Source organism: Sarcophilus harrisii, chromosome 3 (assembly GCF_902635505.1).
Source record: "Sarcophilus harrisii chromosome 3, mSarHar1.11, whole genome shotgun sequence".
Classification (NCBI taxonomy): domain Eukaryota; kingdom Metazoa; phylum Chordata; class Mammalia; order Dasyuromorphia; family Dasyuridae; genus Sarcophilus; species Sarcophilus harrisii.
The window spans coordinates 13,547,768-13,573,633 of NC_045428.1; the positions used below are offsets into that span (position 1 = coordinate 13,547,768).

At 37.7% G+C, this 25,866-nt stretch overlaps 1 long non-coding RNA gene across 1 annotated transcript; it reads right to left on the reverse strand.

Moving 5' to 3' along the window:
- Positions 1-25,866, reverse strand: LOC116422186. The gene is made up of 3 exons (XR_004232735.1): positions 25,769-25,866; positions 2,102-2,225; positions 1-186 (listed from the first exon to the last, which is right to left on the reverse strand). It is a non-coding gene; the product is annotated as an uncharacterized LOC116422186 (long non-coding RNA).

Below are 25,866 nucleotides of genomic sequence, written 5' to 3' on the forward strand. Positions count from 1 at the left end.
TTTGCCATTCTTTCTTTCATTGCCCTTCATGTCAGTAAATGAGATGAGTTTGTTGATGTATGTGCTAAAAATAATGTGAATTGAAATTCAGTCACAAGGATATTAATTTCACTGGATCTTTGAGGAACTTGCCGATTTGTATCATAGCTGGGTTTCAAACAAGTTGATTAACATTTGGCAGGGTCCCTGACAGGGGAAAAAAAAAAAAAAAAAAGCTGATTAAATGGAGACCCAATGGTATGACTGACCAATCGCAATATCATTTCTAATTAGACTCATTATTAACTTAATAAGTATATTATTAGTGCCAACTGTATTTAAGGTACTATAATAATTACTGTGGGCACAAAGAGGAAAAAAGTATCTGTGCCCTTAGAATTTAAATTCTATTGGTGGGGATGGGGAGTATGTGACAAGGAGGCAAGGAAACTAGTTCTATACTGGGGTCACCAATTAAATCTTTTAAAATAACTGATCTAATTTCCTTTTACATCACCTCCATTTTTCTAATATGTCCCTCTGTCTTCTTAACCTTGAAAGCCATCTCTCATAACAGGGATAAAAAGGAAAGAGAAAGGATAAAAGCAGTTCAATAAAACTATTCAACACATCAATCAAATCTGACATTATATACAGTGTTTTATATCCATAGTTCCTCACCTCTGCAAAGGAGAAAGTATATATTCTCTTTTTCAGGGTCAAGGTTAGTCATTATAATTACACAGTCTAATTTCAATTTTGTATTTGTTGCTATTCATCCCGTTCATATTGCTATAGTCATTACATATAAAATTTTCCTAGTTCTATGTATTTTATTAGACCTCAGTTCATATAATTCTCTGTATTTTTCTTATTGTGTGTGTGTGTGTTGTTTTTTTATGGAGCACTAATATGCTATTATGCCCATAGACCACAAACAATTTAGCCATTCCCCCATCATTGAACATTTATTGTATTCCCAGTTCTTTCCTACTATAAAAAGTGCTGCTGTAAATATTATCGAGTATTCTGGCCCTGTCTTTCTGTCTTTGACCTCAACATGATATACATTTCCCAGCAGGATCTCGAGCCTCAAGAATAATGACATTTTAGTCCCCTTCTTAGTACAATTCCCAAACACTCTCCAGAATGAGGAAACCAATTCACGACTACTTGTATTGTGTACTAGTGGCACCAGTTAAACCTTGGATCTTTTCTTAAAATGAAGATTAAATGACTCCCTAAAAGAGAAGGAACCAAAAGGGCAGCTGGGGTCAAAAAGGACTTAGCAAAAGCTGACAAGATGTGTTTATTGGTAAGAATGTGTGGCCAAATGCCATCAACCCCTCCAGACAATTTTTCAAACAGTCTGAATTCCACAAAACCCAAATACTTTTTGTGTCAAAAGCTTTTCTTTCCATTTTTAACCATAAGTGCATCCTATAAGGGAAATATGAAACACAGACCTCTAAATAATATACATTTAAATCATTCAAAATGGTGTTGGCTCCTTTTTCAAAGTTCAGACATGGTTTTTGGTCTCCTACAACTGGATAATTAGCAAGGCCATCTTGGTCTATTTATATTGAATATTTTTGTTGGAGTAATCTTAGGTCAAACGTCTCTAACAGAATCAAAGCTTTTCAGCCTTTTTAGCCTTTTAATAATGTCCCATGCCCTATTCATTCTTTATTCGATATTAATTCTGATTTCTTCTGCCTGGCTTTATTTACAGAGTCTCATTCATCCACATTCTCCATTAAACTGCTACTAAATTCTCTTTTCCCATGTTTTGTATTTCTACTCTCAGCTTCCCAACAGTTTCCCATGATCTTTTGGGGCCAAGTTATAAGCTTATCATGTGGATTTTAAAGATTTTCATAGTCTAATGCAGCCTCATTTCATTCATTCATTCAATTAAGCACCTATTTAGTTACTTTTCCTTATTCCTCTAAAAAAGGGCAAAATCTATCTCTTGTGTTCTAGGCAAGTATTTTTTGTCCAGATGGTAGCTTCTCTTATTGGTAGAAAAGGGGAGGGAGGATATTCTCTTAATGTTTCCACTGTAAACAACTGTAACAATTGTATTATAAACAAAAGAACTTAAGAATAAGTCATTTACCTGAGAAGAGGAGGAAACTTGGAGAGGGATCCAGGTAAAGATAGGAACTGTAGTTTAGTCTCAAGGAATATCTCTTATGCTCACTCTGCCAATGTCCCAACATGGAATTGGGATTTCAAATGTTCTGAAAATTAAAAATTAGTTGGGAAGTTCAACAAGAGCAAGGTAAAGGAGTTCAGTTAATTAGCTGCTCTGTCTGTGAGCAGAATAGAAGGTATAACTCCAGGCCACACACAAACCTCAAAAAGTAAGAAACTTAGCTGCTGATTTAGAGTAAAAAGTGAGAGAATCAATCTGCTAGCACATTATTTCCACCTTCTCTATTTTAATTTTTATTGCTATTGGTTTATTTCTTCTTTCACAGAATGACTAAGATGGAAATATGTTTCACATAACTGTGATATAGACCCTTATATCAAATTGCTTACCATCTTAGCGAGGGGAGAAATGAATGAAGGAATGAAAGGAGAAAGGGAGAAAAATTAGGAATTCACTTTTTAAGGTGAATGTCAAAAATTGCTTTTACAGGTAATTAGAAAAATAAAATACTGTTTTTAAAAAAATGATTAATCCCTCACTATATGCTAAGTGCTTGGAAATGAAGATAAAAACACAAAAACAAGCTATCATCCAAGAGCTTACATTTTTTACAGATTCATATATAGCCATGTACAAACTGTATACAAAGAAATTTGGGTGTCATTGTTGTGCCACAGTTCTCTTTTATCATCCTGACTCAGTTTCCCTAAATTGTCCTGACTCAGTTTCCCTAATTGTCCTCATTTTTGGTTTCTCTGAATTGTTGGGCTTCAGTTCCTAATTGTTCTGCAACACCACACCTCCCTCCTAACCATGATGATCCAGATAAGGAGAGAAACCTTCTATCTTATTTTTTTTTAATTCATTTTTTATTTGATTTGATTTTTTTTATTTATTTAATAGCCTTTTATTTACAGGTTATATGTATGGGTAACATTACAGCATTAACAAATGCCAAACCTCTTATTCCAATTTTTCATCTCTTAGCCCTCACCCCCTCCCCCAGATGGCAGGATGACCAGTAGATGTTAAATATATTAAAATATAAATTAGATACACAATAAGTATACATGACCAAAACGTTATTTTGCTGTACAAAAAGAATCAGACTCTGAAATATTGTACAATTAGCTTGTGAAGGAAATCAAAAATGCAGGTGTGCATAAATATAGGGATTGGGAATTCAATGTAATGGTTTTTAGTCATCACCCAGAGTTCTTTCTCTGGGCATAGCTGGTTCAGTTCATTACTGCTCCATTGGAAATGATTTGGTTCATCTCATTGCTGAGGATGGCCAGGTCCATCAGAATTGATCATCATATAGTATTGTTGTTGAAGTATATAATGATCTCCTGGTCCTGCTCGTTTCACTCAGCATCAGAAACCTTCTGTCTTAGACATCATCAGAATGTTGGGTGCCCCTCCCCATCCCAATTTATCAGAATATCAGATACCATCTTATCAAGATGCCTCTCCCCATCTCCAGTGCCTCCCCCTACTCTGCTAGAGTCCAGTTCCTGCTCTTAGCACTTTGACTCTGCCCCTGCCTCAGTCTATCCCCTGTAGCTAAGCCATAAGCCATGTGTATATATGTCATTGAGAACTCACATTGTTTGCTGGGTTCTTGGAGATGATAGTAGGTAGATGGGGTGGGAATGAGGGACACAGAAGAGGTTACAAAAAAGTCAGACTAGAAAGCCCTAAAATTCATCTCTGGTGGCTTATGGGGAAGGGTCAAGACAAAAGGAAAAAAAAAAATCATGAATTTCTGGAAGCCAAGACATTTTGGGGATGGTAAAAGAGACATTTATAGAACTCACTTTCTATTTTCTGCTTCCATTTGCTGATACTCAGCTGGGACATAGTTTCTTTTTCAGAAATTTGTGGCTACAGTTGGTATGACTTCGAGACTGAAAAGCTCACAGGCTCAGGTTATTTCAGCTCTTTTGAGAGTCTGACCTCAGCCAACTGTGCCCACTGGGTAAGTTAGAAAAGCCATCGGTCATGTGCCTATCTTTTGAACCTTGTTATTTCTGTTGTATCAAGTGGGTTTCTCAGTCAAAAATTGTCTTTGACTTAGAAATAGAAAAATTCCTTGCAAATCTTTTTCCAGTATAATGTTCCCAGTCTTAGTCTGTGCACATCATAGAGAATGAGTGGAGAAGAATGAAGGGAGGTGGTAACTTTTTTCTTTTTCATTTTCTTCAAGGTTATTTTCATTAACCATTAAATCTTTAAAATACCTCGGAGCACACACTCTAAACTCTTAGAGAGTTGACAAATTTGAGAAATGTAAACGACCATGGAGATCATTCAGTTAAACTTCCTTTATCTCCACGTGAGAAAATTGAGACCCAGATAAGTTCAATGGCTTATCTAAGGTCACACAGTGAATTAGTATCAGTCTTGCTTCAGACTGGCCTCCTAATGGTTCAGGCCTTTGCTTCTGTCATCTGAGTGATCTTTCTATCATGGGCAATTTCAAGTTCTTACTTTAAAAAAAATTTTTACTATTTCTAGTCATATGAAAAGATGCTCCAAGTCATTATTAATCAGAGAAATGCAAATTAAGACAAGTCTAAGATACCACTACACACCTGTCAGATTGGCTAAGATGACAGGAAAAAATAATGATTGTTGGAGGGGATGCGGGAAAACTGGGACACTGATGCATTGTTGGTGGAGTTGTGAACGAATCCAACCATTTTGGAGAGTAGTTTGGAACTATGCTCAAAAAGTTATCAAACTGTGCATACCCTTTGATCCAGCAGTGTTACTACTGGGATTATATCCCAAAGAGATTATAAAGAAGGGAAAGGGACCTGTATGTGCACGAATGTTTGTGGCAGCCCTTTTTGTAGTGGCTAGAAACTGGAAACTGAATGGATGTCCATCAGTTGGAGAATGGCTGAATAAATTGTGGTATATGAAAATTATGGAATATTACTGTTCTGTAAGAAATGACCAACAGGATGATTTCAGAAAGGCCTGGAGAGACTTACACGAACTGATGCTGAGTGAAATGAGCAGGACCAGGAGATCATTATATACTTCAACAACAATACTAGATGATGACCAGTTCTGATGGATCAGGCCATCCTCAGCAACGAGATCAACCAAATCATTTCTAATGGAGCAGTAATGAACTGAACTAGCTATGCCCAGAAAAAGAACTCTGGGAGATGACTAAAAACCATTACATTAAATTCCCAATCCCTATATTTATGCACACCTGCATTTTTTTATTTCCTTCACAAGCTAATTGTACAATAATTCAGAGCCTGATTCTTTTTGTACAGCAAAATAATGTTTTGGTCATGTATACTTATTGTGTATCTAAGTTATATTTTAATATATTTAACATCTACTGGTCATCCTGCCATCTAGGGAGGGTGAGAGGTAGAGGTGAAAAATTGGAACAAGAGGTTTGGCAATTGTTAATGCTGTAAAGTTACCCATGTATATATCCTGTAAATAAAAGGCTATTAAATAAAAAAAAAAAAAAATTTAAAAACTCCATAAAAAATGAATACACTGCCTTGTGAAGCAGTCCCATAGATTTTTATATGTGTTGAACTCTCTGTGATCTAAATTAGGGGAAAAAAAGAAAAGTCTGAACCATCAGCAAATAATCTTATCAAATATAATCAGATCAACTAAATCAAACATATGTAGCCTTCAATATTCTAATAGGTCTAAATCAGATTAAAATATTAATGAGAAATACTTAATATAATACATAAAAGTACAATAAAGCATAGATAATGTCAATTGATGCATTTCTAAGGTAATATGCCACCTGCAGGGATCCTTACATTTGGTTTAATGGCCCCAGTTTCTATTTGAGTTTAATGTCACTGAACTGAATTATTCTAAAAAATAATTATGTTTAACTCTTACCATATAAGAAACTGATTCATGTCATTCCCAAGAATCAAGATTAGGAAAATAAGATGCATCATTTTTTTTTTTTTCACTCCAAAGTGCTTTGGGGGAGCTGAAGTGGAGAGGTGTGGCTGTGACAAGGGGACCTGAATTTTGGACCCAACTTGGTCATTCACAAACTGTGAGGCTTTAAGCAAGTCCCATATCTTTCCTGGGCGACCATTTGTTCATCTCTAAAATGATAGCATTAGATCCAATAGTTTCTAGGGCAGTGGTTCTCAAACTTCTGTTCTCAGTATCTTCATGTTGTTAAAAACAACTATTGAGGATCTGTTCAAAGAGTTTTTGTTCACATGGGTTATATTTATAGCTATTTGCTATATTAGAAATAAAAAAATAATTTTGAATTTGTAGACCCTCTGAAAGGGTTTCAGAGACTCCAACAATTCTTTGGATTACACTTTGAGGACCACTGCTCTAGGGGCTCTTCCAAAGCTAACATTCTATTAGTCTATGTATACTTTCTGTTTGGGCTTTTAAAGATCTTTTCATCCTAGATCCTTTCCAGATCTAATATCTCTAATGATATATTTTATTATGTTAGATTATTTTTATTAGCAACTAATAAAATTGCTAATAGAAATTATCTTTACTCAAGATCTCTTTAACACCTTTAATATAATATCTATTTTCATTTCATATCAATAATCAAGAAGAGGAGAGCATGGTTTTTTTTTTCTTTTGATCCATGAGAGGTTTCTGTCGGTTCAAGCAGCATTAAAAGGAATAGAAAGCCAGCCTCAGAGCCAAGGAGACCCATGTTCCAACTCTGCCTCAGACTTTGCAGTGCCTCAGACAACTCCAAAAGATTCAAAATTATCAACAGAAGAATTTTTTCATCCCATAATCCCCTATGTCTCTGGTGAAATCACTGGTCCAAGTTTCTATCAATATGGTTGTCTGTATTTGATGACTCCTAATATTCTCCCCTTCTGAAATGTGGAAAGAATGTTTGCCTAAAATTTAAGTTTTGTTCCATTTTGTTTGGTTTTTGCTTAGAGAGGAATATTAATATTAGTGCACTACTATAAACACATTGTTGCAATTTCCCTAGCTTTTCATTTACTTAAATGCTAATGCCATCTGGTCCACATACATTTAATAATGGTATTATTCATTGTCTTTTTTCTTGTTTTCCCATTCAATAATTTCTTTTTTTACTCTAGTTTGATTGATTTTGTTTGTAAAACAAAAAGATTTTATTTTTTATTTCTATAATTAAATTTGCCCATTTTGTTTTTACATAAGCTTTGCTCTCTTTTATTCAGGTAAAAAAAAAAAAAAAAAACCTTTGCTAATCATAGTTAAGAAAGAAAATGCCTCCTGTTCTCTTTTCAACATTTTTATAATGCAATGTTTCACAATCAGGTAGTAGTATATGCACTGAGGGCTTATTGTCATCTGTGGCATAAAATATTGATCTAAATCCAATTTTTTTCCCAAACTAGTTTCTAGCTATCCCAGTAATTTTTGTGAAAAAAAAAAATATATGGGATTACTGTTTCCAATTGTTTTTGGCTCTTGCCTAAGTCTGCTCCAATGATTCATTCTTTTGGGTTTTTTATTTGTTTGTTTCTAACCAGGAATATGGTTTTGATAACTACTCTTCTATAATGTAATTTGAGGCTCCAAAATGCTATGTGTCTTTTGTTTGTGTTTTCTCTCACTATCTTTCTTAAGGTCATAGACTTTTTGTTTCTTCAAATGAAATATTGTTATTCTTTTGTCTTTTGTTCCATAAAGTATCCTCTCATCAATTTGATAGACATATGACTAAAACTATAAATTCATTTGTTGCCATTTTAATTCTATTAACACATTCCAACCATGAGCAATGGACCTCTCTTTAGTAGAGAATTTTAATTTGTCTTTATTTCTTTAGGGAACATTTTGTGATAGGATTTATAAAAATGTTAAATGTTCTTTGGTAGGTTAAGTATAAGGATTTTAATTTATCTTATATATTTAAGATGTAATTTAGTCAGTATAAAAATGTATCCAGAACAATGTCACTGGAGCCAAGAGAAAATGTGGTGCTCTTCTTGATGTATCATTTCAGTCATACCAGATTCTGACATGGTTTCCAACTCTCTGTGACCCTATTTCGGGTTTTCTTAACAAAGATACTGGAGTTTTTTGCACTTTCCTTCATTGGTTCATTTTATAGATGAGGAAACCGAGATAAATACAATCAAGTGACTAGGCCAGGATCACATAGCAAGTAAGGGAGGCCAAATTTGAATTAATGAATGTGTCTTTCTGATTCCAAATTCTCATTGGTCTAGACAACTTTAGGACTATAAGTTGAAGAGAAAATATTGCACTGATAAAGAGAATTCTTTTTTCAGGCTTTCCCTCTATCAGTGAAATTCCCAAATCCCAGGAACCACCTAAGAAAAATCTGAGAAAAAAGATCTATGCTTTTATCCCAAGTAATATTCAGGGATGTGATGGATTTCTTGTACCCCATCAATAAATTAGCACCTGGTGAAATTTGTCTCTGTTCTTACATGAACTGATGCTAAGTGAAATGAGCAGAACTAGGAGATCATTGTACATGGTAACAAGAAGACTATATGAGGATCAATTATGATGGACGAGGCTATCTTCAACAATGACAGAATCCAAATCAATTCCAATTGATCAGCAATGAAAAGAACCAGTGAAAGAACACTGGGAAATGAGTATGGACCACAACATAGCATTTCCACTCTTTCTGTTATTGTTAGCTTGCATTTTTTTTTAGGTTATTTTTGCCTTCTTTCTAAATCCAATTTTTCTTGTGCGACAAGATAACTGTATAAATATGTATGTATATATATATATATATACTATATATACTATATATACTATATATAAATACTAATATATATAATATAATATATATAATATAATAATAATATATATAAATACTATATATATACCATATACTTTTACTTATTTAACATGTATAAGACTACCTGGGCATCTGGGGGAGAAGGAGGGAAAAGTTGGAACAGAAGGTTATGCAAGGATCAATGTTGAAAAATTACCCATGCATATGCATATGTCTTGTTAACAAAAAGCTATAATAACAATAATTAAAAAAAAAAAAAAAAAAAAAAAAAAGAAACTTGTCTTTGTTTTCCCAGAATCCTCTTGATTTGTCCTTTCCCCACTCTAGAGAGAGCCCCAGTGTGGACTCAAGTCAAACTCCCATTGCTCTCTTTATCAAAGCTTGTTCAGGAAATGAACTGAGATCAAATACATTCACAGTATGCACATATAGATACATCTACATATGTGGGCTTATCTTGGCCTGAATTTAAATCACTCCTACCCTAATTCTCAGTTGTATTTGTGTTTTTAGGCTTATCTCAAAAGAGGGAATAACAGATTTTGTCTTCTATAAACCAATTATCAAGTATCTGCAGTTGAAAGTAAGGAATAGATCTGAGGGGAAGCTCTGGAGAACCTCTGAAATGAAACTCCATTTATAGGTTTTCAAAGCTAGCCCCAGGGGTAATACTAAATCTTAACTTTCTCTTTGAATAAGTCAGCTCTTAGATTTTTCAAATTTTAGAATAGATATCCTCTCATTTTCAAATTAGGAAAGTGAACCAACCTCTTTCCATCCTCAATAGAGTCTTAATTCAGGCTGAGCCCTAAGGCTGTCCCAAAGCATTAGAATTTAGAGGGTATTGACAAAAGGTATTCTTTTAGCACATAGAAACAACTGAATTTCAAGTCTAAATATCAAGAATAATTCACTAAAATAGAAAATTACTCTATTATTGTTTGTTTTATCCCTGGTTTCTCCGACACCTCCAACCCCAATTGCCAGCAGTAATGCCAGGCCTTACCCTGTTCTCTCCCAGAGGATAGTACCCCCAGTTTCCAAGTGTCTCTGCCATTATCTGAGTTTCTACCCATCATACCTTAAGGCATCCCTTACAAGTGTGTCCTAGTACTTATTTTGGGTTTGTTTTTTTGTTTTTTTCCCTCCAGAATGAAGACACTGAAATCTTTTCTCTAGATCTAGGAACCCTACCCATTCTGAGCATGCCTTGAGGATACCAAAATCACTAATTCTAGTTCTGTGGAAAAGGACAGGGACTTTTACACAGTCCTAATTCCTCAGTGCCCTCGTTTAGAAAAGCCAAGTCTCCTGGTGACTATCCCATGATCTTTCCCCAACATTACATTGCCTCTGCTCTATATTAGAGAGAGCGCATTGGAGAGGGCTTTAAAAAGAATACATCCATAATACATCGGCACATCTGATCAGTTGTAAGATCTTTGGGGGCTCATGTTTTTTATTATCTCATTACTCAATTGGAATTGCTAAACAAAGCTGGTAGGCCCTCTATTCTCTCTTAGCTTTTTCATCTGGGAATCATTTCTTTTTCAAATGACAATGTAAGTAATGGGGGTTTTAATTACTTTATTACCTTTTATCTGGTCATAAATCTGCTCATTTCAAGTTGTTTTCCAGGAGGATGTTCTCAAACAGAGTTTTGGAAAAAGGCCATGCTGAAATGTGTACAGCTGTAACTTCTAAGGCCTCCTAACTTATCACAAACAGTCCTATGGGATGTCATCTAGAGATTTCCACCTTTTACTTGCTGATATCTCTTCCCAGGAGAAGAAATGATTCTTTGAATCAAACAAACTGAAATATTCATTCCTGCAAATTTTCTAAAGCATTAGGAGCTTAGTGAGAACTTCTCTAGTCTGACCATTTCTTACTCTCTTAGCTCTTTGTCTAAAGTTCATTATTTCCCCCTTGGTCTAGCATTATCACTTTCATAATTGAAGGTATCATGGAAGTACTTCAGTTAGCACAACCTATCTGAAACTTCTTTAAATGAGATTAGAAATTAAAGGGGAGAATATGCCAAATGATCAAGTGGAAATCTTGGCAAGAGTCTATTTATGCCCTGGGAAAACATTAAGAGGGTTTCTTATAGGCCTTGTAAGAAATAAAATGTGCATCTAGTCCACTGGCTCCTGGTAATCCTGAGCTGAGATTAAGGGATTGCAACATAGAACATGTGACACACAAGCAATAAAACCTGATATTTGATGTCTTCATTTCTTGGGCCTTTTCCCTCATTATAGAGGAGATGAGGAGAGACAAAAGGAAAAATCTCCTCCTGCTGATGATCTTCCCTTTCAGACTTCACATATTTCAAAGAACTCTCATTTCCTTGATATAGAAGCCATCTCTCCCAAAAGAATGCTCCCCAGAGCTCAGGGAGACTAAATATGTCTTGACCATAGTCACATGGTTATTAAGTGATGGAGATAAGACTGGACCCACATCCTCTGGGTTTCAAGTTCCCTATACTCCAGTGTCTCTCTCAGACCTCAGACATACATCGATCAACAAGTATTTCTTAAGATCCTATTGATTGTGAGCTAGATTATTGCTAGACATTCAGAACACAACTACAATAGCATGATGGTTCCTACCCTCAAGGAGTTTTTATTCTACTAAATAAGAAGGAAACCATAGTTTGTTATGTTCCTACTATGTGCTAGGCACTGTACTAAAGACTAGAGATATAAAAACAAGCAAAAAGAAAGACTGTCAGAGCTCTTGAGAAGGTTTTGTTGTGAGGGGATAATACAACACACATTTAGAGTAAGGATTCATAAAGCTGACAGGAGGCAGACACTGGGGAAGTGACAGTCAAGTCCAGAAGCTGGGAACGGGATCAGCAGGAGAATGAGGACCTACCTTGACAGCTGCAGGAGATATTTACCAATGGGAAAAGGGAGTAAACCTTAAAGAGAGACATTCAGGATCTAGAAGGCTACAGGGAAGGTTGGGGTAATTTTTACCCAAATAAAAGGGATGACAAAGATTATGAAAGGCAATGAGTGAGGGGGATACTAGGATGAGACAGTTGGATGTACAGAAATCAGGAGCCTAGGACTCTGTTCTATATTTTTCTTATATTCTGATCTCATCATGTTGTGCATACTGTAATAATGATGAACATTTATAAATCAATTTAAGGTTAGGAAAGTCCTTGGCAAACTTATGTTATAGATATTATCATCCCCATTTTATAGAAGAAGAAACTAGAATGAGAGAAGTAAAAATGACTTGTCCAGGGACAACTAGCAAAGGTCTGTGGCAGGATTTAAAGTCCAATCTTCCTAAGTTCAAGTCCAGTGGTCTATCTCCTTTCCCACACTGCCCCTCTTCTAGTGCTATTTCCTCTCCCCACAATTAGGCTATAAAGAGATCCTATTTAATCTAAACTATGGATTTTTCACAACCTCTAACACAATCTCCCCAAAACAATAGGTCCTTGGATAGATATTCATTGGTGAAGGCCAGCTAGGTGGATCTCTGAACACAGCCCTGAGCTTGGAATCAGGAAGACTCATCTTCCTGATTTCCAGTCTGGTTTCAGACTCATACTAGCTGTATGACCTCAAGACGTCACTTAATCTTATTTGCCTCAGTTTACATTTGGAAACCAAGAAGAAGTAAATGGCAAACTACTCCAGTATCTTTTACAGGAAAACCCCAAAAGGTGCCACAAAGAATCAGAAATTATTCAACATCAACAATCATGATAAATTGAATAAAAGGGGGTCGGGATGGAAGCAACATCTCAAGGATGAGAAGATGCAAAATATATACCCTACAGCAGAAACCATCCTTCTCATCTATAATCTTGATGATAGCCCTCCAAGTCCATTCTCTCTCTGTCTTGGTAGAAGCAACTCATAGAGAAATAACATGAATTAGGGTAGAAGGGAAAATAGGTAACACCATCTCTCTATCCTGAGCTGAAGACTGGAGGGAAGAGAAGAAAAAGGAGGGCAAAGGGAGGACTTATATAATATAGCAAGACGCATCGGTGTTGGCTGATGCTCTTGTGTGAAGGGCTGGCATATGCTTTACTAAAACTGGCATTCATTTTGTTGATGATTTTAAAATGTATTACTTTTTCAAATGTGTTAACAGTGAGTTGGTTTATTTACAATTTAGAATTAATTTAGTCTGTTTAAAGGAGCACTGTTTTGTAAGCATTTTAAAAAAACTGTGACAGAGTTGTAATTATCATGTGTCCATAAGAATATGCTAGATCTCTTTCCCTGAAATCTGTGCCCAATGGACAACCTGTATTATCCATCACACTATCAAACTTGGAACTCGGAGGAGCCTCAAAAGCCTTCTAATCCAGTTCCTCATTTTACAGATGAGGTAAGTAAAGTCTAGTTAGTAGCCAAAAAAAGGTGGGATTTGAACCCAGGTCCTCTGGCTCAACCCACATTGCATTTCTTTATTCTCACCAATATTCTGATGAATCTGTGATCTCATCTGTGTCACCATTCTTTTCAAGGATGCAGTTCTCAACCTGCCTTTCCTATGTGAGAAGCATGCCATCTGATGGTTGGCCTCTGGAAGGGAGGATTACCCAAAGTTCTCAGGGCCTTCTTCCCAATCCTCTGACTTAATCTTAAGGAAGTCACATCAATTGCACTCTTACTCTTTCCACATGACCAGTCCTGTTCTTTTGTGATCATCACAGCCTTTATTTGGATCCTTTTGTGCAAGTCCATGATGGTAATATGTTATAGCTTGCCCATACCTGCTATGAACCTCTCCGTTACCTTTTGGGTGATCCTCAATTTCAATTCTTTTAAGACTATAGTATTTCCTCTTCGAAGCCATACATTATTAGAATGATTTTGCTATGAAAATCTTGGGCCTTTGCTTTGGAGAGAAGCTTAGGTAATCAAAGGCACTTTTCATTGTCCAAAGTCATCACTCCAATCTCTGGATTCTTCTCAATAGCTTGTTCAGGCAACAATAGTCGAAATCTCAACAATAAGAATTCTTTATCTGTTTGGCACTTTCTACTTGGATGGTTACAGACAATTCTTTTAAATGATTATAAATCTTATTTATAGAATTAATAACTTAGAACAAGAGGAAATCTGGTCAGAAAGCAAAGAGAAAATGACTTGTCCAATGAGTAATAAATGGCAAAATAAATGGCAAAAACCATAGGAGTTGGGGCAGCTAGGTGGCGCAGTAGATAGAGCACCAGCCCTAAAGTCAGAAGGACCTGGGTTCAAATCTGACCTCAAACACTTAACACTTCCTAGCTGTGTGACCCTGGGCAACTCACTTAACCTCACTTGCCTCAGCAAAAACAATAAATAAATAAAATTTTTAAAAAAAATAGGAGTTTCAACGATGTTTAGTAATGCTTCAATCAGCACACTGTCGCCCAAAAGCAAATGGGACCTCACTAGCTAATCATTTGTTTAATCAATAAAAACTTAATATTTGTCCACTATGGGCAATATACTAGGCTTCAGAGGAGACCTACAAAGCCATAATCTGGGATGGATTTCCTGCCTTCTGGGAGCTCATAATATAACAGTGATTGGATGCGTCTATAGATCTCTGAGGTTCCTCCTGACTCTCAAATTCTGCAAGAGAAATAGAATACAATTTAAAAGTCATCAACATCACTTATTAAGCACTTTACTATGTGTCATAAACTGTGAGAGGTGCTGGGAATATGGTAAATATGAAAGCAGGCAATCAAATGGCAGGTCCACTTTCAATTTTGAGAATCAGTGGTAGAATCAAGGAAGGCGTTAGCTTTTGAAGGATGAGAAAGATACAAAGGGGTAGACTAAGTCCAAGAAGTGAATTTCAGAGGCCAGAAAGTAGCACAAGTCTCGAAGGTTAAACTACTCTGGAATTTATTCTACAAACAGTGTAGAATCGATGAAGGTTTTTGAGAAACTAGAAGCTGAGAATTCTGCCAGTAGACTTTTAGAAGAGGCACCAAAAGGAGCCTCATCTGAGAGCAGCCCCAGAACTGAGCCCCAGTTGGAACTGGAGATTCTGAGGGACAGATGTAAAGAGGAAGAGCTTTCCAGGCACAATCTAGCCACAGACTTAGAAATGAGAGACAGAACTTGGCATGAACAGGAACAGTAAGACAACCAGTCTGGGTGGAACACCAGGGAAAATGAAAGCCATGGGAATAAATAAGATCACCAGGGAAGGGAATGGAGAGAAAGGATGGAGTCTCGAGGGACACCTACATGAAAGCATAGAGATGTGACAAGGAGAAAGAAAGGCACCAATGTGATGTAAAACCACAAAACCACCAAAAGTTAAAATTAAAAGGACCTTATGGTCATCTAACCCAATCTTCTCATTTTAAAGGAAAGGATCTTCCTTGATATCGCATAGCCAGGACTGGGAAACTGGAGATGGGGTTTAACTGAGTATTCTTTCCTATTTCAAGGTAAAAAGGAAGGAAAGCATTTGTTTTAAATATAAAAGTTGCCAAGACTAGTTTCCAAACAGGGCTTTATCAGCAGCAGGCATTCATTCACTTAGCATTTTGACATAATAGCACGAGGGGTAAAAGGCTCTCCTAGAGCCAGAAAGATCATGGCATGAGATGCTTTGAAGGGGAATGCATCCATGGGCGAGCCCTCCATCTCACCACCAGGTGGTGCTGCTAGCTCTCAACCTCATCCTACTGAACAAGCCATAAGGAAGACCTGGGACATCCCTCATTCTTTCTGATGTTTAGGGTCCCTACCTCCCTCACCTGCCTCATCTCAATCAATCACTAAACGCTTTTCAGGCGACTGTCATGTGCCAGGCACTGTGCTAAACAGTGGACAGCAATTTGGAGTATATAAATTTGCCCAATCAGGCTGACCCATTAACCACTTGACCCCGATCTCCTTGCCCCTCTCTTTCTGGATCATGCTATATTTTGTTGAACCCGAGTCATGTTATCTTAGCATAATGGCCATGCATTTACAACACAGAAACAAACAAAAAAAAACAACAAAACACTTAATTTTAAAACTTATTTTGTGGCTACACATCCCTAACGTGCCCTGGACTGTCCAAAGGCCGATCTGAATCCAGAAGTTCTAGGACAATATCCCATCCAAACTCGATGAAAAAGGACAACTCCATTTGCTTCCTCTCTCCTCCCCATGGCTATTGCTCTTGAGTGTGACCAGAGAAGTCCAGACGATACAATATGATAGTTTCTAGCTGATGTTCAGTTTATAATGTTATTCCTTGAAGAGTCAAGAACATTGAATACAAATCTTGGGTCCTTTTTGTGTCTTGGTTACCCATGTCCCATAAATGGCAGTGACTTTTGCCTATATCTTACTCCCACCGGTTATGAAGCAAAGGGAGGATAGTCTATGACAGAATGATAATGTCAAAAGCCATTCAGTGGGTGCCTATTAAGCCATGGTGATATTCTAGACTTGGAAATGTGAAGAAAAAAGGAAACAGAACTAAAGATCTTCCATGAAGGAAATCCAGCTACCATTCTGCCCTAGGTCCTCACTCTCTTATTTTGACTTTTATCTCTTTAGTTCAAAGCTGTAAGTTATATCAGATCCCTCTCAGCCACCTCCCCTCTCAGATTTTTAGGTTTATGTGTACGGTCAAAGGCAAGGGATCCCTATGATACTTAACTCCCCTGAGTTTCAGGATTCTCATCTTAAAAATAGGAATAATGTTTTTTACAATGACCACATCAGAAGGCAGTATAATGTGGTAGAAAAGATGCTGAATTTAGAATAAACAGACCAAGATTTAAATACTGGCTCCATCACCACATATGGGACCTTGGACTAGTCATTCTGTGTCTCACCACAACTATACAATTAGGAGATGGAAGTGGATCTCATGAGACTAAAGTGCCAGAGGTCCAGAAAGTGCTATATAAAATGCTATTTGTCGAGGAGAAGACGTGATTTAATTTAAGGTCAGACAGAGATTTACACACATCTAACAGTTGGAGAAGCCAATGACCATCCACTCCAGTGTCTCTGCCAAGAAAACCCCAAATGGGGTCACGGAGTTGGACATGACTGAAATGACTGAACAACTTTTCTAAGCCCTCCTTACATGTTCCAGTGTCTATCAGGAGCCAGCATCAGATCACATTACTTACCTTCCCCAACCCCCTAGGCCAGGTACAAGGATCAACTTTGCTGAGTTTTAGAAATAAAAGAGTCTTACTTTGAAGTCCAGATTCTTTGGGGCCACAGATCTATAGATTCTTGTCAATCTGAGCCCTTGCTTCAGAAAAAAAAATTAAATATAAAACTCTTTAAACTTCAGACCTTTCCTTTTGATCTCTTCCCAAAATGCTTCAGCCAGCAAACCTGTTTGGGTAGTTAAAACTGCCAAACTGCCTCTTGGAGAGTTTCATGGTGACATTCAGAGCTACAACTTCTTTGACACATTTCTTAGAAATAAACTAGGGAGGAAAGATTTTCTGTTTCATTGAAAGTATTTATTAAGTACCTACTATGTGCCAGGCACTCTGCTATCACTAGTGAGGAAAAAAAAAAATCTCTATTCCTCATATTTCAACACCATGCTCTGTGGCTTTGAGGGAAAAAATACCAGTTTTACCTGGCAGTACATGAATTTCTTTGCCTACTTAAAATAATTTACTCACCTTGAAAGCTCTTCATTTTCCTGGTGATAGGCCTGTTTTTACAAGACTGGGTTGTCTGTTTTTGTTTTTAGTTTGTTACCACTGATATGACTGGTGAAATCTCCTTCCCCCAGGCTCTCACATGGTCCAGTGAGCATCTCATTTTACATGCAATCACTGCCCAATTAACAACTCATTAACCTACCCACCTGCAGCATCTGCACCTTGCATCCTGGGAGAGTTTGCCCTGTACCTCCATTCTGCCTTGATTCTTCATAGCACAGAAGCTAGCACAGCCTTGGGAAGGGCCTATGGGTCATTTTGTGGGGAGTGGAACCTCCAGAGATTCTCACGTTCCATTTTATATGCTGCAATGCAAGTTCCTTGAGGAGAGGGACAGCTGCTTCATTTTTATTTCTATTCATCTACTATCTCACTGTGTCCGGCATCTGACAAGCACTTAGTATATGCTTATTAATTAATTTAAAAATAGTTTTAATACAGTAAAAGGTCAATGTTCCATCTAATTAAATGCCTTTTTATGAATTGATACCATGTGTCTGTCACGAGACTAGAGGAGGTGATAGATTGGCTTATATCTTGGTCAATCTGGGGCCCAGTTTTAAGGGGTTGTTCAAAGACATCACTGATACTTGGGTAGATAGGAAGAGTGAGATCAGGGAACATCTGGCCCAGAGAGGAGATGCTATCACTGCAATGGATATGCTTTGGGTCTCTTTTAAGCTATATGCAGGAAATTCAAAACCCTTAGATACCTTCTAGCATTTGTAATCCCAGAATGAAAAGCATCCAAGTGAGAATGAGAGAAGCAAGATGCAGCTCAGTGATGAGAAGATATTAGAGAATTGCTATCATTGGGATACTGAAGAGAGTTCAGTTTTTGGTGCCCTGTTTCATTAAGCTGAACTTTAAAAAGAATTGAGAGTTTCACCTGGCTGAGATGAGGGGGGAAAAGCATTTTATGCATGAGGAGCAGATTACTCCAAAGGTGGGACTCCAAATGTCAAGTAGGGGAAGACACAAAGCACATCTGGTGGGCTGAACCAGGAAGAACATTAAGGGATTATTATGAATGCAGTCTGGACATACAAGATAGGGTCTGAATATGAAGGAGTTTAAATGCTCAAGATATTTGTATTTCATCCTAGAGAAAAGCGGTAGCCCCTGGAGCTTCTTGAATAAAGGAGTGATAGAGCAGGCCTGAAATTTAAGAATCTCCATTTGGTAGCTCTATGTAATGCATGGGAAAGAGGAGAAAGTGGAGTCAGGAAGACAAATTGAGTCTATTTCCTGAAAGGATACAAAGGGTTATAATAAATGCAATGTAGTGCAACTCCAGCTTTGGTAGTACCTCCCTAGAAGGCCACAGGGGGAAGTTGAGGTAGATGAATCGCTTGAGCTTAGGAGTTCTAAGCTTCAGGAGGCAAAAGCCATTTTGGTAAAATGGCCCAGATCAGAAATAGAGAAAAATCAAAGTTTTCATGCCAAAAAGCACTGGAATTGGACTTTAAGTGGCCACTGTACTTCCATCCAGAAAAAGGCTTGAAGATCCAGTTTCAAAACCAAACCAAAAAAAAAAAAAACATAATTCTGGATTTATATTGACTCATGCCCTCCAGTAGAATTGGTCATTGGGCAAAGGATCATTAACCTAGAGTTAGAAGAAACTACCCAATGCATTTTCTACTTGAGAAAACTGAGGCCAAAGAAGATAAAATGACTTCCAAATACTACATAGGTTGAAAATGCCCAAGGCAGGACTCGTGAATTCTAGGGCAAGCCCTCATTGCCCAGGCCTGTGATTGGGTCCATGGCAAGTGATGGCCTGATTGGAGGCATGGCGAATCCAGACTAAGACTTCTCTGCCACCCTTTCCTCTATCCTGCCCAGAAGATAGTGAAGATTAAGATGGTGTTTTATGAAATCCCTGTCTCTCTCTTTTCTGTCTCTGTCTCTCTCTGTCTGTCTGTCTGTCTCTCTCTCTCATACACACACACACACACACACACACACACACAACCATCCATGGTAAAATATAGACCGTATATATAAAAAGCTTTGCAAATCTTCCAGTACTTGTATAAGTAATAGCTATTATAAAGTAACACTTTAGAAAAAAAGATTAGTTTTTTATGCTCTTAGAGAAAATACCTATCTTTGTCTTTGACAGTTTCACATTCCATCATAATCTCTAGTGGAAAAAGTCAGTCATTTCTTAGATTAAGATCTAAATGGTTCCAAGCCCCATGCCCCATCCAAGTGCACACTTGTAATAAATATTTTTGAATTAACTAGAGCTGACATCTGTAGATGAGAATTGTTTGTCATATCACACACCATTTGTTTGCCCAAGCTTTACCAGAAACTAGGCCCCATGTAACTTTTATAACAATGCAGAGGTACTCAATGCTTCTGGGATATTGGACTAGAAATTATTTCGCACTCCACTGATGTCCTCCCTTGATGTCTCAACATGATTTATAAACGATATCTGCTTCCCAAATGCTCTACCAACAAAGGGCAAGCTCTGGCAAGCCTGCCAACCTGTAATTTTTTTAGAATAGGAATGGAAAAAATAAATCACAACATAAGAACACACTGGAAATTCTCAGAGGCAACCCAGCCAGCTACCTTTGTACCACTCTGTTTTGGTCCCAACTTAGTGCTGATGGCCAGTGTTTGTCATATACATACATACCCATATATAATGATGGTTGAGATGCACAGGTTGTCTATTTAACTGTATATTTTAATCTGGACAGGACAAGTTTCATTCAATCGGTTTTTCACATGTAGTTAGCTGGATCTAACTGGTTAAAGTCATAATGGATCCATCTAGGAAGCTCTGAAGTTTTCTAGGACTTAATATATTTGGTACCATCTCATCTACAGACAGGTGCAACCAGACCAGTGGGCTGAAAAAGACCCCTAGGTCTTTAGTAGCAAGGAGTGACATCTCAAGAGACCCTAAATTACTATAAACAATCTGGAAGCCTAGCAGCTCCTAGAGGCAAGCAGGAAAGAGTACTGATGGGACTATAATCAGACTTTTTGAGTTTGATTAGGACTTTTGTTCCAGTGGATTTTTATTATAGCCCCATCCAGGTGAAGGTCTCAGGTAGAATTCTAAGCTGAATTTTTTGCATTTAACTAGCATAATTCCACATTCTAGTACCCAATCAGAAAACCAAGTTATGATATCAAACCCCCAAGATTATATTTTCCTATAAAAAACTGACCCTATTTTAATTCCTTCCCTAACTCTTTTTAGAGTGCTAAATCCCTTTTGTTAGCCCCCCAGTCAGTGGAGCAATCCCTCTCTCTGCCAGCTCCCTTTTGAGATTAGTCTGCTTACTAAGGATCACAATAGTTAACACCTATTAGGATCCTAAACTCCTTTTAGGGTTAGCCAGTAATCAGTCAGCCTCAAAATTCTCCACTTGCCATCCTGAATGCCATCTCTTCTAGGGAACTTGTCTTTCCCTTGTTAACTGCTAAAATCCCTTTTCCTAGCTAGAAACTCTTATGGATTTTGTATACTATTAGTGCAATAAATCTTTGCCTCTTGTTCCGGAGAAGTTCTAAACCTACAAATTATTTTGAGACAACCCTCAATACTAGCCCTTAACTCCAATATACTTTGGGGGTATCACTCCTATACACCATCAATTTGGTGACCCCACATGAGAGAGTCTAACTGCACCATATAATCTCAGCAGTTCTTCATCTTTTTGTGTGTTTTAAATGTCTTTCCCAGTCTGTGGAAACCGGAGATTTCTCTGAATCATGTGTTTAAATACATGAAATAATCAGGAGTACAAAGGAAACTAATTATATTTGAAATAAGAATGTGATTTTTTTCCACTTAAGTTCATACATCGCTGGATATTTATCCATTGACCCCGTCAGGTCCATGGGTCTCAGGCTAAAAAATTACTGACCTAGAAGAGCTTATCCTCCTTAGCAGGCATGGAGAACCTTTTTTCTGCCAAAGACCGTTTGGACATTTATTTGTTTATTTATTTATTTTGGTGAGGCAATTGGGATTAAGTGATTTGCTCAAGGCCACACACCTAGAAAGTAAGTGTTAAGTGTCTGAGATCAGATTTGAACTCAGGTCCTCCTGACTTCAGGGCTGGTACTCTATCCAGCACTATCTAGCTGTCCCATTTGGATATTTCTAACATCATTAATAGACCATATAAAATTATCAACTTAGAACTCAAGCAGTAGGAGGTTGCTGTACCTTGCTTCCAGCTCACCATTGCCTGCAGTTGCCTTAGCAAATGATTTCTCATGCCTTATATGGCCTGTGGGCTAGATGTTCCCCATCCCTCTAGAGGAAACTGCCAAGTAAATGAGCAAATATATTCAGAGACTGAAAATTGTCAGGACAAAAAAAAAAAAAAAAAAAAAAAAAAAAAAGCCTAAGATATCCCTGAAGGGGCTACATGTTGGTAAGGATACATTACAAGACCTGGAGTCTTGGAGAATTCCTAGTTCAAATTATCTCAGAGAAATACCAACGGTGTGATCCTGGAAAAGTAGTTTATTCTACCTGAGTTTCAGTTTCCTCATCTGCAAAATGTAGGGGTTAAATTTTGACTTTTAAAGTTCCTTCCAGCTCTAAGTCTCTTAAATTAATGTATTAGATTATAAGTCACTGATCCAGTTTATACTATGAAAAAACTTCTGCCACTGACCACTTAACCACCTGGAGAAAGCTCTGCCTTGAATCCTGTTGCCTAGATCAGAGATTCCCACCCAACCCTTGGGTGCCATTTGAGGAGGAATCCCAAAGCTACACTCATTCTCTTTTCACCTTGTCACCTACTCTCCACAAACACCCATTTTAACTCTTTTGTATATGCTGTCTTCCTCTATGAAAATGTAACCCCTTTGAGGGTAGTTATATTTCATATATGCATATATATTATATGCACATAATTTAGAAAAGAGTCTGGTGTATGGTAAGTACTCAATAAATGATTTTCTTCTTCCCTCCTTCCTTTCCCTCCCTCTCTCTTCTTTTCTCTCTCTTTTCCCTGTCTCTTTTCCATGTGTGTGTGTGTGTGTGTGTGTATATAGTGTGTGTCCTTCTCTGTCTCTTCCTCATCTATACATCTAACTCTCCATTTATTTTCCTAGTCAGTCATTTTAGTTACTTCCAACTCTTTGTAATCCCATTTGGAGTTTTCTTAACAAAGATACTGGAGTGGTTTGCCATTTCCTTCTCCTGCTCATTTTACAGATGAGGAAATTGAGGCACACAAATGGCTTGCCCAGGGCCACACAATATCTGAGCATCTGAGGCTGAATTTGAACTCAGTTTCCTGAGTCTTTCTGACTCCAGGCCCACTACTGAGCCACCTACCTTCCCCCGCCCACTACTGAGCCACCTACCTTCCCCCTTATCCATCCATCCATCCATCCATTCATCTATCACCTATCTATCCATCCATATATACATACACAAACACATATAAATACACACATATACATATATATATTCTATTTATCTATATCACTCATCTGTCAACTATATAGCTATTCCTCTATCTCTCCATCCATTTACCATCTATCTCCCCATTTATTTCTATCGAACTATCTATCCTTCCATCTCTCTGGAATAGTAGTCTCCTAACTCTGAGAGAAGTGGCCTTTGCCCTCCCCCCGTACCTCCTCTTACCCGTTTTTTGATTCTCTTGACATCTGTATAACTTTCTTTCATCTGTAATAACTCATTTCTAGCCCCAGAGTATTCAGAGTTCAGAGATGAATATCCTGGTATAAATAAAGAACAGCACGACACTATGGAAAGCATGTTGGGTTTGGGGTCAGGGACTGACTGGCTTTGCTCACCTTTGCTAGCGTCAACTCGAGTGAACTTCAGCGAATTGAGATTCTGCAACTCTTTCTCTAGTGCAAAACTGCTCTAGCCCTCAGTCTATCATCTATCAAAGGAAAGATTTCTACTCTGAATCACTTCTAGCTCCAAATCTATGATTGCAGGAGACTTTCATTTCCTCCTTCCCCATCTCTTCATTTCTCACCTGCATTTCATTCCTTTCCCAATGACTAGAGGATAACAAGACTTGATTGTAAACCCCTGGAGAACAGGTGCAGCCATTGTTCATTTTGCCTCCACACCTGACCTAAGAGACAGTGCTATTCATACGATTAATTAACATTTGACTGAATTTTTGAACTGAATTTGTGCCCTGTGGAAATGTCTCCTCCAGAGAAGTGAACCAGAAAAGGCTCCCGTATGGGTCTCCCAGAGTGAAAGGTATAGAAAATGTCAAAGATAGCAGAGCCTTGAGAGTAGACACAATTTCATTTTTCTCTCTGGGTCCCCATTACTTAGCATAATGCCAGGTAGAAGCGGCTAATATATGCATAATAAATATTCTTTTTTTTCCATAACAAAAAGTCAATGGCTAAAGAGCTCCGAATCTGGTTGGGTTTTTGTCTGTAGTTAGTTTATTGTATTTTTTTTTTAGGGTGATTTACAGCAAATTTATATACGGTGACAGGGGACTAGAGAAAGTATTTACGATTTAAACTCATACTTCTAATGGGTTTGGAGTATAGTTAGCTCATGTAAAGAAGAAAAATCTTGAATAGAACCTTTTCTGAAAGACAAATTAGCTTTTCACGTTGGAATGGAAAGTAGATGAGATAGCAGTAAATAAGACAGCTCGAATGACACCTGGTGGAAAAACATCACCCTTAGCATTTTGGAAATCAAAGAACCCTAGGCTTGGAGTAAAAGGGAACTTGGAAGATCAAAAGACTTCTTATTTAGCGCTCAAAGGGATAGCAGAGATCACCTAGTTCATTCCCCTCTATTTACACTTGTGAGAACCACAGCTCAGAAAGTAGAAACAAGTTGCTTGTGATAGATAGAAAGGAATGGAGTTAAAGTCAGTGCTCAAAACCTAGAAACCCAGTTGTATGTGGGAAGGGAAAGGGGATGTTTCTGCCTCTGCCTTTACATGCTTACTTCCACAAGTGAGGTAACTTGGAAGTGGATCCTGAAAAGAATAAGGAATCAGTGCCACAATTCTGTAGTCAAGTGCACATGTTCCCATGGTACTCCACTGCTACCTTTCTTCCACTGTCCCCCTCACTTCCTTGCTATGTCATTGCCCCCTATTCCAGAATGGTAGACGTTGTTGTTAGTCATTGATAGTCGCTGACTCCTCATGATCCCTTTTTAGGGTTTTCTTGGCAAAGACACTGGAGTGTTTTGCCATTTCTTGATCCAGCTCATTTTACCATTGATGAATTAAGGCAAACAGGGTTGTGATTTGCCCAAGATCACACAGCTAATAAGGGTTTGAAGTCATGTTTGAACACAATTTGACTTCAGACCTGGTGCTCTTTCTGTCCCCCAAATCTATAACTAACATGCCCCAATTATCTCAACTATGGTCAAATGCAAAACATGAATGGAGCATCAGAAAACTGGGGTCTGATTCTCACAAAAGCTGTGTGACTGACCTTCATCAACTCACTTAACTCCTCAGTTTTCTCATCTATTCCATCTTTAGAACTTCTATTTATCTGTCTCTCTAAATCTGTACTATCTGGATCCCTATTTGGACACCCCCAAGTCCCTTCCCTGGCCTCCATTACCTATGTGTGTTGGCTCTCATATTTGAATGTAAGTTCCTTGAGGGCAAACATGGTCTCATTTTTTTTTTTTTTGTATTTGTATCCCCAGGATTAGCACAGAACTTGATACTTTTCAGTTATTCAAAGGAATTTATAAAAGGCTTCCTCACCCAATGATTTCATGAAATGACAGCTCATGAGCATGAAATGAGATCCCAATAATGGGAACTCTTGGGAAAGGACAGCTTCTTCGACAATCAGGTGGGCAACATCCTGCTATTCTACTTCAATTTGTGAGACATGAATACAACAGGGACAGTCCCTCCTCCTTCCTTATTAGAGTGAACATTAATTAAATTGACTTCTTATCAAATTAGTCAGGTGTTTCCAGACTAGTTAATTGCTGCCTATAACTAAAATCTCTTTAATTTGGCTTCCAAAATGAAACTTTCTATGGATTAAAAAGGAGCTACTGCTCTCCCACTCCCCCACGTTCTCCACCCGTACACTCCCACATGCCAATAGACTCCCATTATTACTCTGACATGAACTTGAAGAATTTGTGGTAAAGTTCACAGACCGGGTCCTGGTGGTAAATCCCTGTCAATGTTGGTGGCTGGGAAAACATCCAAACCCCCAGCTGATGCAGACTTGGGGAGGGAGAAACAAAGTCATCCA